Below are 12,023 nucleotides of genomic sequence, written 5' to 3'. Positions count from 1 at the left end.
GGAGGAGGAGGAATGCTGCCTATGTCCCCAAGAACACCATCCCCACCGTCAAACATGGAGGTGGAAACATTATGCTTTGGGGGTGTTTTTCTGCTAAGTGGACAGGACAACTTCACCGCATCAAAGGGACGATGGACGGGGCCATGTACCGTCAAATCTTGGGTGAGAACCTCCTTCCCTCAGCCAGGGCATTGAAAATGGGTCGTGGATTGGTATTCCATCATGACAATGACCCAAAACACACGACCAAGGCAACAAAGGAGTGGCTCAAGAATAAGCACATTAAGGTCCTGGAGTGGCCTAGCCAGTCTCCAGACCTTAATCCCATAGAAAATCTGTGGAGGGAGCTGAAGGTTCGAGTTGCCAAGCGTCAGCCTCGAAACCTTAATGACTTGGAGAAGATCTGCAAAGAGGACTGGGACAAAATCCCTCCGAGTATGCCGGTCATGCACATTCCCTTTATTTTTCGTGAATACGAAGGAAGGTGGGTTACGCCCGTGCATTGATTACAGTGGTCTTAATCAGATCACCGTCAAGTACAGCTATCCACTACCTCTGATAGCTTGTATGACAGAGTCATTGCACGGGGCGCGCTTCTTCACGAAATTGGATCCCAGGACCGCGGACAACCTGGTGCGTATCCGGGAGATGAGTGGAAGACGGCATTCAGTACCACCTCAGGACACTATGAGTACCTTGTCATGCCATACGGGTTGATGAATGCTCCATCAGTCTTCCAATCCTTTGTCGATTAGATTTTCAGGGATCTGCACGGACAAGGTGTAGTGGTGTATATTGATGACATTCTCATATACTCCGCTACATGGGCCAAGCATGTCTCCCTGGTGCGTAAAGTGCTTGGACGACTGTTGAAGCATGACCTGTATGCCAAGGCTGAGAAATGCCTGTTCTTTCAGGAGTCCATCTCCTTCCTAGGGTACCACATGTCCGCGTCTGGTGTGAGGATGGAGAGTGACCGCATTTCAGCTGTGCGTAATTGGTCGACTCCAACCACGGTGAAAGAGGTTTTTGGGGTTTGCCAACTACTACCGGAGGTTTATCCAGGGCTTTGGTCAGGTAGCGGCTCCCATTACCTCGTTGCTGAAGGGGGGACCGGTGCGTCTGCGGTGGTCAGCTGAGGCGGACAGGGCGTTCAGTCATCTGAAGAACCTGTTTACCTCGGCTCCAGTGCTGGCTCATCCGGATCCCTCCTTGGCTTTCACGGTTGAGGTGGACGCGTCGGAGGCTGGGATAGGTGCTGTACTTTCCCAGCGCTCGGGCACACCACCCAAACACCGCCCCTGTGCGTTCTTTTCGAAGAAGCTCAGCCCGGCGGAGCGCAACTCTGATGTGGGGGACCGGGAGCTGTTGGCTGTGGTCCAAGCCCTGAAAGCGTGGAGACATTGGCTTGAGGGGGCTAAACACCCTTTTCTCATTTTGACTGACCACCGCAGTCTGGAGTACATCCGGGCAGCGAGGAGATTAAACCCTCGCCAGGCAAGGTGGTCCATGTTTCTCACCCGTTTTGTTTTCACCCTTTCTTACAGGCCAGGTTCCCAGAACGCTAAGGCAGATGCTCTGTCCTGACTGTATGACACGGAGGAGGGTTCCATGGAGCCCACTCCCATACTTCCGGCGTCGTGTCTGGTGGCACCGGTGGTGTGGGAGGTTGACGCGGACATCGAGCAGGTGTTGCGTAACGAACCTACTCCTCCCCAGTGTCCAGAGGGTCGTGTGTACATCCCGCTGGAGGTCCGCGATTGTTTGATCTATTGGGCTCACACGTCACCCTCCTCTGGTCATCCTGGTATCGGTCGGACAGTGCATTGTCTTAGTGGGAATTACTGGTGGCCCACCTTAGCTAAGGACGTGAGGGTTTATGTTTCCTCCTGCTCGGTGTGCGCCCAGTGTAAGGCTCCTAGACACATGCCCAGAGGGAAAATGCAACCCCTACCCGTTCCACAATGACCGTGGTCCCACCTATCGGTGGATTTCGTGACGGATCTTCCCCCCTCACAAGGGAACACCACGATCCTGGTCGTTGTGGATCGGTTTTCTAAGTCCTGCTTCCTCATTCCTCTGCCCGGTCTCCCTACGGCCCTACAGACTGCTGAGGCCCTATTTACACACGTCTTCCGGCACTATGGGTACCTGAGGATATAGTGTCTGATCGGGGTTCCCAGTTCACCTCAAGGGTCTGGAGGGCGTTCATGGAACGTCTGGGAGTCTCGGTCAGCCTGACCAAATATTTTTTTTGCAGTTTTACTTTAGTGCCTTATTGCACATGTTCGGGAATATTTTTATTCTGTAAAGGCTTCCTTCTTTTCACTTTCATTTAGGGTAGTATTGTGGAGTAACTACAATGTTGTTGATCCATCTTCAGTTTTCTCCTATCACAGCCATTAAACTCTGTAACTGTTTTAAAGTCACCATTTCCTTCCTCTCCGGCAGCTGAGTTAGGAAGGCCGCCTGTATCGTTGTAGTGACTGGGTGTTTTGATACACCATGCAAAGTGTAATGAATAACTTCACCATGCTCAAAGGGATATTCAATGAATGTTTTTTTGGGGGGGGATATTCAATGTCTGTTCTTTTTTATTTTTTATCTCCTAATAGGTGCCCTTCTTTGTGAGGCATTGGAAAACTTCCCTGGTCTTTGTGGTTGAATCTGTGTTTGAAATTCACTGCTCGACTGAGGGACCTTACTAATAATTGTGTGTGGTACAGAGATGAGGTAGTCATTCAAAAATCATGTTAAACACTATTATTGCACACAGAGTCCATGCAACTTATTATACATGCCAATTGCACACTCCCTCAAAACTTGAGAAATCTGTGGCATTGTGTTGTGTGACAAAACTGCACATTTTAGTGGCCTTTTACTGTCCCCAGCACAACCCAGTTAGCAATGAGCAATCGGGAGGCCGGCGTCCTTCCAGAGTGGTCGTGCGCTGTGCGACAGCTTTTTTTCCCATCGCCTCATTCATGGGGCGCCCGCGATATACCGCTTTGTCAGAGGGAGCTGTGCTCCTGCCGTTCACGTGCTGTTTTCCTCACGTAGCCCACCCGCCCATGACCAAGATGCAAAATATTTTTTCTTGTGAAACAAACAAGAAATAAGACAAAAAAACTGAAAACTTGAGCGTGCATAACTATTCACCCCGCAAAGTCAATACTTTGTAGATCCACCTTTTGCAGCAATTACAGCTGCAAGTCTCTTGGGGTATGTCTCTATAAGCTTGGCACGTCTAGCCACTGGGACTTTTGCCCATTCTTCAAGGCAAAACTGCTCTAACTCCTTCAAGTTGGATGGGTTAGCTGGTGTACAGCAATCTTAAGTCAAACCACAGATTCTCAATTGGATTGAGGGCTGGGCTTTGACAAGGCCATTCCAAGACATTTAAATGTTCCCCTTAAACCACTCAAGTGTTGCTTTAGCAGTATGCTTAGGGCCATTGTCCTGCTGGAAGGTGAACCTCCATCCCAGTCTCAAATCTCTGGAAGACTAAAACAGGTTTCCCTCAATAATTTCCCTGTAGTCAGTGCCATCCATCATTCTTCAATTCTGACCAGTTTCCCAGTCCCTGCCGATGAAAAACATTGGCTGGTGTTCTCGGGGTGATGATAGGTTTTGGGTTTGTGCCAGACATAGCGTTATCCTTGATGGCCAAAAAGCTCAATTTTAGTCTCATCTGACCAGAGTACCTTCTTCCATATGCTTGAGGAGTCTCCCACATGGCTTTTGGTGAACACCAAACATGTTTGCTTTTTTTTTTGCTGGACCCCAAGAAGATTAGCTGCTGCCAGTTCTAGATTCGTATGACAAGCGGTACGGGCGTAGCCTATTGTCATCCGAATGGCTTACATAGAAAACCTCTCAGTTATATAATGCTTTCCGAGCTAATTCCATCCAACAGTTGCCAACCATTATTGAGTGTCACTCATCTCCTACAATAGGATCCCCCTACATGGTATTGTGTGGCACCCTAGCCAGGCTATTCCATCATGTACTCCTTCTAAGATTAGCACAAGTGGCCCCCAAGCTATCTTGGCACGCAGACCTTCTGTGACATAAACAACACCTGGCGTGTCCTTACCCTCTCTCCCACATACAGCTCATGAGTTTAAAGACATTAACAAATACTGTATAAAAAGACGTTATATCAATAATAAATACAAATACAAATGTTGACCCTCACTGCAGCGGATCCCTCTCCCCTGTGCGCTGCCAACTCCTGCATTCACAATCAGAATCCCCTTTCAGGTAACGGGTGATCTGAATCTGGACCCCTTCATCCTTGGCATCCCGGGTTGCAGGATTCTTCCAAATGGCTCCTATACACAAAGAAAAAACATGGAGTTACATTTGAATCCTAGATGGTCTTAAACAAGTTCAAGAATTTACTTAAAAGTACACAAAACAAATATAACACATTTAATATCAAAACGTACTGTGAAGAATGGTAATTAGAAACAAGTTCCTGAAACAGTCCTCATCCCCTGCATCCACCACACTGTTGACTTCAGGTCCTTGGTACACATTACAGCCAGAAACCTAAGCTACAAAATGCAAGAGAGGTATCACAGTAGAAATGACTATGTTAACATATTTCCATCCCCCACCCCCTATATTTTATATACATTTATTGTCACAGTCTAAAGACGGATGGCAGATATTTCAAATAAGTATTTACATTTAAGTTGGTAACTGTTATGTTCTTACCTTCATGTCTGCGGCCCAAATTTGGCACCGTTGGCCCGTTGTAGCATCTCACTCGTGGCCCTGTTTGAAACAATAACGATACATTTAAATAAAGTAAATACTGTGCAAGAACGATCAGATAGGAAAAGTCACATCTGGGCTAAGTGAATGTAACATTACATACCTCCATGGATATACATTTACATTTTAGTCATTTAGCAGACACTCTTATCCAGAGCAATTAGGGTTAAGTGCCTTGCTCAAGGGCACATCGACAGATTTTTCACCTAGTCGGCTCCGGGATTAGAACCAGCAACCTTTCGGTTACTGGCACAACGCTCTTAACCACTAAGCTACCATCCACATGGTGCTGTGGTGATGGCAAGACATTGACAGAATGCAAGGTAGAATCCGATGCTTGGGCTGGCCATTGCCCTAATGGAAAGACAACAGATTAGCTAGCTAGATGACTAAATAAAATATTTTTTTCTCCTCTGAATGTTACTAGCTAACTAACTACATACTGTACGTTAGCTATAACAATAGTCAATGTTGTTAGCCAGGTAGCAAACCATCTAGCGTAATGTTAGCAATCTAGCTATGTAACTCGGCTAGCAAGGACACAAGCAGATAGAAAACTAGCTAGCCAATTTAACCACATTTTCCATAGATTAGCTAGCAATGGTCAAGTTCATGTTTCTAGCTAGCTAGCTAGCTAACGTTATTAAGCTAGCTAAGTAACGTTAGCTAGACTGGCTAGCTTGCGTTATTGTCCATGTTGACGTTACACAAGTAAAACTACTCACAAATGAAGGAAAGCAGTAACATTATTTACTTGAGCAAACAAACGTTGCATTCCAATCTGGTGCATGAACAGATGAGAACTAAAAATGAAAAACTATTCAAACGCATTGGTTTAAAAACAAAAGACTAGTTAGCTAAACTATCTAGCTAACAAGGTCTGTTGTCTCCCGCAAAGGATCCAACGCCTGGCTGCATGCAAGATTCAAAATCTAACAAATTGTTGTGCCATCTCGTTGACTGAATGCGTGCCCCTAGTGTATCATTGTTTGGTATTTCCAAACGTTCGGTGGTGATAAATAAAACAATTAAACTGTTCTTTAGTTCCAAAAGCATGTAGAATTTTCTTTCCCAAAAGCTAGCTACTGGCTACTAGCTAGCCAGTATCAAAGAGGTTTGAAAACTCGATGGACGATGGTTTCCACTGACATTAGTTACCATAGCCACAAAGTCATAATTGGCTATATCGTAACAATTCATGAAAACAACAATTAGCTTTTGGGATTTAATTCAAGGTTAGGGTTAGCAGTGTCGTTAAGCTTACGGTTAGGTGTAAACCCACATTTTAAGAAGAACCATTTTAGAAATGGGCGAGGGTTTATGACTTTGTGGCTGTGGTAACTAGTGACGACCATTTAGGATGGTATCTACGAAGAACATGTTGAGGCTTTTCCGCTTCTTCTGTGGGGTTTAGGAGGTGCCGCCACCTACTGGCCGTTGTGATCAACACTTTTCTTCAACTGGGTGAGGCGGTTTAGGGAGTGTAATTATTGCTAGAAAGGAACCGTTTAAAGGAACCTCAAATATATAGTTGCTTCTACTAAATCATAAATCAATGGTAAAAATGTAGGCTATTTTGGGGCATAAGCTCTATATCATGTATCCACTTAAACTGGAAATTATCAGCAATGATTGTAAATGGATTATGTTCACATGTGTGGTTGTATTGTGTCAAATTAAAATCACAACAAATGTAAAGTATTTCTAAAAACAATGAAAAGTTTACAGCGTCTGGCTGGCTGTGGTTAGCTGGAAGGTGGCAGGCCGATTTTGAGATGAGAGAAATTCTAAATAATGGCTAAATGGCTAGCCTAGGGCTTACAGCTGTCCTCTGAGCGGAGGCTAAATGCCAGAGATGTAAAATCGATCTGCCGAGGGCTTATAGTGGTCCTCTGAATGGGGGCTTCGTGCCAGAGATCTAAATCATGTCTTGAACGGCAAACTCCACTCGCCCGCTGGTGGTACGAATTTATAGCCTTGGGTGTAGCGCCAGCAGAAAATAGCAAGCGGGGGGGACATTTTCTGCTATCTGGGAAGTTTCACCTCTGTAATGATCATGCTGTTTAGTCAGCTTCTTGATATGCCACACCTGTCAGGTGGATGGATTATATTGGCAAATGATAAATGTTCACTACCAGGGATGTAAACAAATTTTTGCGTATGGAAAAGGTTTTTGTGAGTATAGAAATGACTGAGATTTTTATTTCAGCTCATGAAACATGGGACCAACACTTTACATGTTGTGTTTATGTTTTTCTTCAGTGTATGTGACTTGTTAAGCAAAGGTTCAACATCAGGTTTAACTGAGGCATTATCAATTTTCACTGCTTTTTTCCAGTAAATAGTTTGTGTACTGCATGACAAAAGCTTTTACAAGGCAGTAAGCTACCTGGGCTTTTCCCATGAGAAGTCTTTCCCAGGCCCTCACCCGTGTCCCAGAGCCCCCAAGGTGTATTTCGACCATCTGCCAATTACGGCTGTGTGCCCAGTGAGTGCCACCGCAACCGGAGTGCCCACCGTTCCACCGTCATTAAAGGCTCCTATTCAAACTCCTCTTCCCTACGCCACCCCGGGTCATATGACACGCCAGCAGCTTATTACAGCTATTTACACGCCCACTGTAAGGAAGTCAATAGGCTTGGGCTTACCGCTCTCTCACTATCTCTGCCTATCCCCAGCATCCCATGCCCACCCAAGTGCCCAGCCTGTGCCTGCCGACGCAGAGCTCAGTGAGGTGCCAGCCTAGTCTGCTGCCAGGCTTTGCCATCCTGCGGGGGCCAAAAAAAGGCTTGTTCCACCAGCCACGGGTGTTTGTTTGAATTGACAAGCTAGAGTTGGATGTTGTTGGGTGACTTGTGTGGCTGAATTCAGGCTCAGGATTCAGAGGTAAGATCTTTTTGTTGTTAAGAGAGACTAGGAATGATGGGACGTGTTAAAAAATGCTGATACTAGAAAAAATCAACTCCAGCTGAAAAATAAATGTGTTTATCCGTAGATCATGAAAATCAAGGTTTTCCGTGTGTGTCACGGTCGTCATAAGAAGCGGACCAAGGCGCAGCGTGATAAGCGTACATTCTTTTAATGAGTACACACACAAACAAAACAATAAACGATACGTGAAGTCCTAGGGTTAAACACAAACCTTACGGATCAAGATCCCACAATACAAAAGTGCCAACAGGCTGCCTAAGTATGGTTCCCAATCAGAGACAACGAGAATCAGCTGCCTCTGATTGGGAACCACCCTGGCCAACATAGAAATACAACGATCTAGAACAGAAACCTAGAAAACTAAACCTAGAAACTAACACCCTGGCTCAACATTAAAGAGTCCCCAGAGCCAGGGCGTGACAGTGTGTCAGGATTGTGAACAGAGAAATAACATACGACATAACTACAAAGTATTTGGGAAACTCACCTCTGCTCTTCTTTACCTAAGAATCCTTGGCATATCATTTGACTTGTGCTTGTCAAATCTCTAACACAATACATCACTGAAGCCAATGTCACTGACACTATTGTAGTGAACAAAAATTGTTTTGGCGTTCATGTATAATGTCTACCAGCCGTCTCTCTCTCTGTTGAATTGAGCCTGGGGACGAGATCAGTTTATTTAGTATCTGAAGTAGTTGTAAAAAATAACCATTGACAACTTTTTTGTCTCACTATATAATCTGTTTTGTTTCCCAAAATGGAGCTTTATCTATTCCTTATGAGAGTTGAATATCACTGACTTCAATGGGGAGGAGCGGGGAGAAAATCTGCCCATGACATAATGTTGTGATACATTGAAAAATGTTGGTTTTGCATAACAATATGCCAATGAACTTTAGGTTGAGATGCCCTGTAAACTGCTCTAGCGTGTCTTGTGTTGTGTTTTTGTAGTGGGGTGTTCACATACGATGGCAGGCTTTTGGGCATCGAGGAATCACTCAAGGCTGTGTCTCAGGACATGTGTAGCTATTCTACTCCTCCTAGTCTTCTTTCATATAGGTAGGTGATATACTTATCCTCTAACTGAACTCTAATCCTATACCTTGAATTACATCTAGATGGCCTCGTTGTTTTGTTATTCTTGCCACTGAACATGTTTACAGTATTCTTAGCAGTAAGGTAATTGTTTAATGTTTGATATAGTAACATTGCTGTTGTCATTGTCAATCATGTAAATTATGAATGGCATATTAAGATAATTATAATATATTATTTCAAGATTATTATATTTCACTTTGATATGATACTTTTATTGCGAGAAAATTAAAGGGGCAATCTGCAGTAACTACATCAATTTTTGATATGTACAAATTGATTCTTAAAGAATATAACTTAGAAATGCCTCATGAGCTTGTCTCAACTGTCGTACCCCATCAGAACCCAAAATATAAGCTTGTTTTACTCTGTTTGGAAACAAAGTAAATGTATAGCCTCAAAACATGGTTAAAACTATAATGTTGATATGTAGCCATGGCTCAACGTAGTACTGTGCGCCTCCCATAGTCTGTTCTGGACTTGGGAACTATGAAGAGACCTCTAGTGGCATGTCTTGTGGGGTATGCATGGGTGTCCGAGGTGTGTGCTAGTAGTTTAAACAGACAGCTCAGTGATGCAATGATCAGATTTTACTTTGCATGCAGCTCAAAGACATAGCAACCAGGAGGAAATATATAAGAGGGATCTTCTAGCATCGACAGGTACCGTGCACTTTCAAAAACAAACTTCCATTATGTTCTGATGTGTATACTAAATAAAATACAAATTATTTGAACTGTTTATCATAATATTGTCATAAACATGACAAAACATATGTCATAAGATGTCATTACATCTTGTGTCACTGAATGTCAAGTGACATGGCTTATTTGCTATGCATCGGAAACAGACATTACATTTGTTACACACCCACATTTGACATTCAGTGACATTATGACAATATTATGACACCATTATGACGTACAATTCAAATAAAGCATCACCAAAATAGTTGATCACTGGAACTATTTGAAAACAGTAAAGTTACAATTATTGACAGTTTTTTACGGTTCACATAATGTTAGATTTTTCACTACTATTACATATTTTAAAAAATGTTTACTTTAAAGACATATTTAGTCTTGTTTTGCTTCAGAAAAGCAATGAACATGCAATTAAGTTTAATCTGTGATACAATTTGGGCATATTGGAGTTAAGTAAACTGTATCTACTCACATTAACAATGTTGTTCTTCCTTCCTTCCCAGAAATCCCGGTGGAGTATATTGATCCAACCTCCATAGATCTCACTCCCTTGGTCAATACATTAATTAATTCAACACAATTGGGTAAGTCACCAAAATGCAATTCATTTTTAAAGCAGTCGTCTCATCATGATGTAATTTCAACTGTGAATGCGCAGCCTGTGCTACCTCAGTTGGAGTCTGGGAGATTCCACCTCACAAAGATTTTTACGGCTCCAGTTAACTTAAATAAATACAAGAGCAGCGTTTCTTTAATGTTTATTTTACAAGAAGATACAACATTCCTCACCCTGAAAGTAGTCTATGGGCCAAGAGAAACTGAAATCAATGTTTTGGTTTCTACAAACTTCAGCTAACTTTAGCCACCTCTAGCTAACAATCAATGGAAGTGATAGGGGCAACCATGCAATGTTTTTTTTAAAGGGCGGCTGAACTCACCGATTTTGCCTGGGCTTTTCTGCTGCTCATGAAGAAAAATTAGATTTGCGTCTTGGGGGTGTGGTTTGATGTGGGTGTGTTATGTTTGCTACAGTGGGGTTCGAAATTATTGACACCCTTGATAAAGATGAACAATAATGATTTCATAAAATAAATAATAAAACACTGAGCTATACTGTATGCAAAAAAAAGGGAAATTATTTTATACTAATACAATTGCTCAGAGAAATACATTCACAAGTAATACAAAAAAATCTCTAAAAGGTAGGGAGCAAAATTATTGACACCCCTAAAGATTCTTATAAATAAAGTTATCAAACGTTTTGTATTTGGTTCCATATTCCTAGCACGCAATGGCTACATCAAGCTTGTGACTCTACAAACTTGTTGGACGCATTTGCAGTTCTATTTGGTTGTGTTTCAGATTATTTTGCCCCAATAGAAATTAATGGTAAATATTGTATTGTGTCATTTTGGAGTCACTTTTATTGAAAATAAGAATATACTGTATGTTTCCAAAAATGTCTACAATAATGTGGATGCTACCATGATTACGGATCATCTTGAATCAAATACAATTGTATTTGTCACATGCTTTGTAAACTGCAGGTGTAGACTAACAGTGAAATGCTTACAGGTCATTTTACAACAATGCAGAGTTAAAGATTAAGATAAAAAACAAAACAAAAACATCCCATGTTAGTCGGCAAGTGGGCGTGTTAGTGGGCAAGTGGGTATGACTGCGCATGATTGAAATCAAAACCCAACCCTCAAATATCCAAGGATCTGGGAACGTCAAAGTGTTCTCTAAATCTCGCAAATCTCCATTTTGGAAGATACTGACTTTATGACCAAAATGCTACTTACACTTTGTAGTAAATTTTTACACTAGAATCAATGTTTCGGACTAATATTGATGCAACATAGGCCATTTCCAACCAGAGAAGTTGGTTTTTGAGTTCAGCTGCCCTTAAAGGCTACTTTCAGGGTGATGAAGCATCTAACATAAAGTTGTAAAATACGGACTTCCCCTTTAATCTTTATCTATTTGTCACTCCCACTCTAGGCTCCCGTCACCTCTTCTCTTTGTTGAGTGTGACCTCACACAGCTCCCTGGCTCTTCACAAGGTCACTCTACTGGTCTATAACAGTAAACAACCACATCATTTATGACTTCAACAACCATTGTAGTGACCACTATCTCACTCCCCCATCTGCAGCTCTGATGTATCTGTTAGGGTGTTAGAGTGCCAGTGCATGTTGGCTGCTGCAGTCTCCTTGCCAGGCAGGTTGTGAATGGCTTTCCCTTATATTGGTAGAACAGCTGTGTGTGCGTCCGCATGTGTGTGTGCCTAGGTGATGGATTCTAATCTGATTTGTTACACTGATTGTACATAGCCCTTCTTACTGGCCAGCTCTTAAGGTCAAAGCTCACTCTTGTGGTTTTTAATAGTAATTGCTTGAAACATGAACTTACTGTGCTGTACTCTGCAGCAGGGGTTACCAAACTTTTTTCTTTGTGACTCACCATAAGGATTGCACCATTAAAAAACATACATTAAAAAATATA

At 42.7% G+C, this 12,023-nt stretch overlaps 1 non-coding gene across 1 annotated transcript; it reads left to right on the top strand.

The window, feature by feature from the left end:
• The first annotated feature begins 7,470 nt into the window (after positions 1 to 7,470).
• Positions 7,471 to 11,631, top strand: LOC121581266. The gene is made up of 5 exons (XR_006661754.1): positions 7,471 to 7,668; positions 8,668 to 8,775; positions 9,417 to 9,473; positions 10,019 to 10,099; positions 11,520 to 11,631. It is a non-coding gene; the product is annotated as an uncharacterized LOC121581266 (transcript).
• Positions 11,632 to 12,023: the final 392 nt, after the last annotated feature.

Source organism: Coregonus clupeaformis, chromosome 14, assembly GCF_020615455.1.
Source record: "Coregonus clupeaformis isolate EN_2021a chromosome 14, ASM2061545v1, whole genome shotgun sequence".
Classification (NCBI taxonomy): domain Eukaryota; kingdom Metazoa; phylum Chordata; class Actinopteri; order Salmoniformes; family Salmonidae; genus Coregonus; species Coregonus clupeaformis.
The sequence above is the reverse complement of the archived record's forward strand: the minus strand, read 5'-3'. Positions and strand labels throughout refer to the sequence as shown.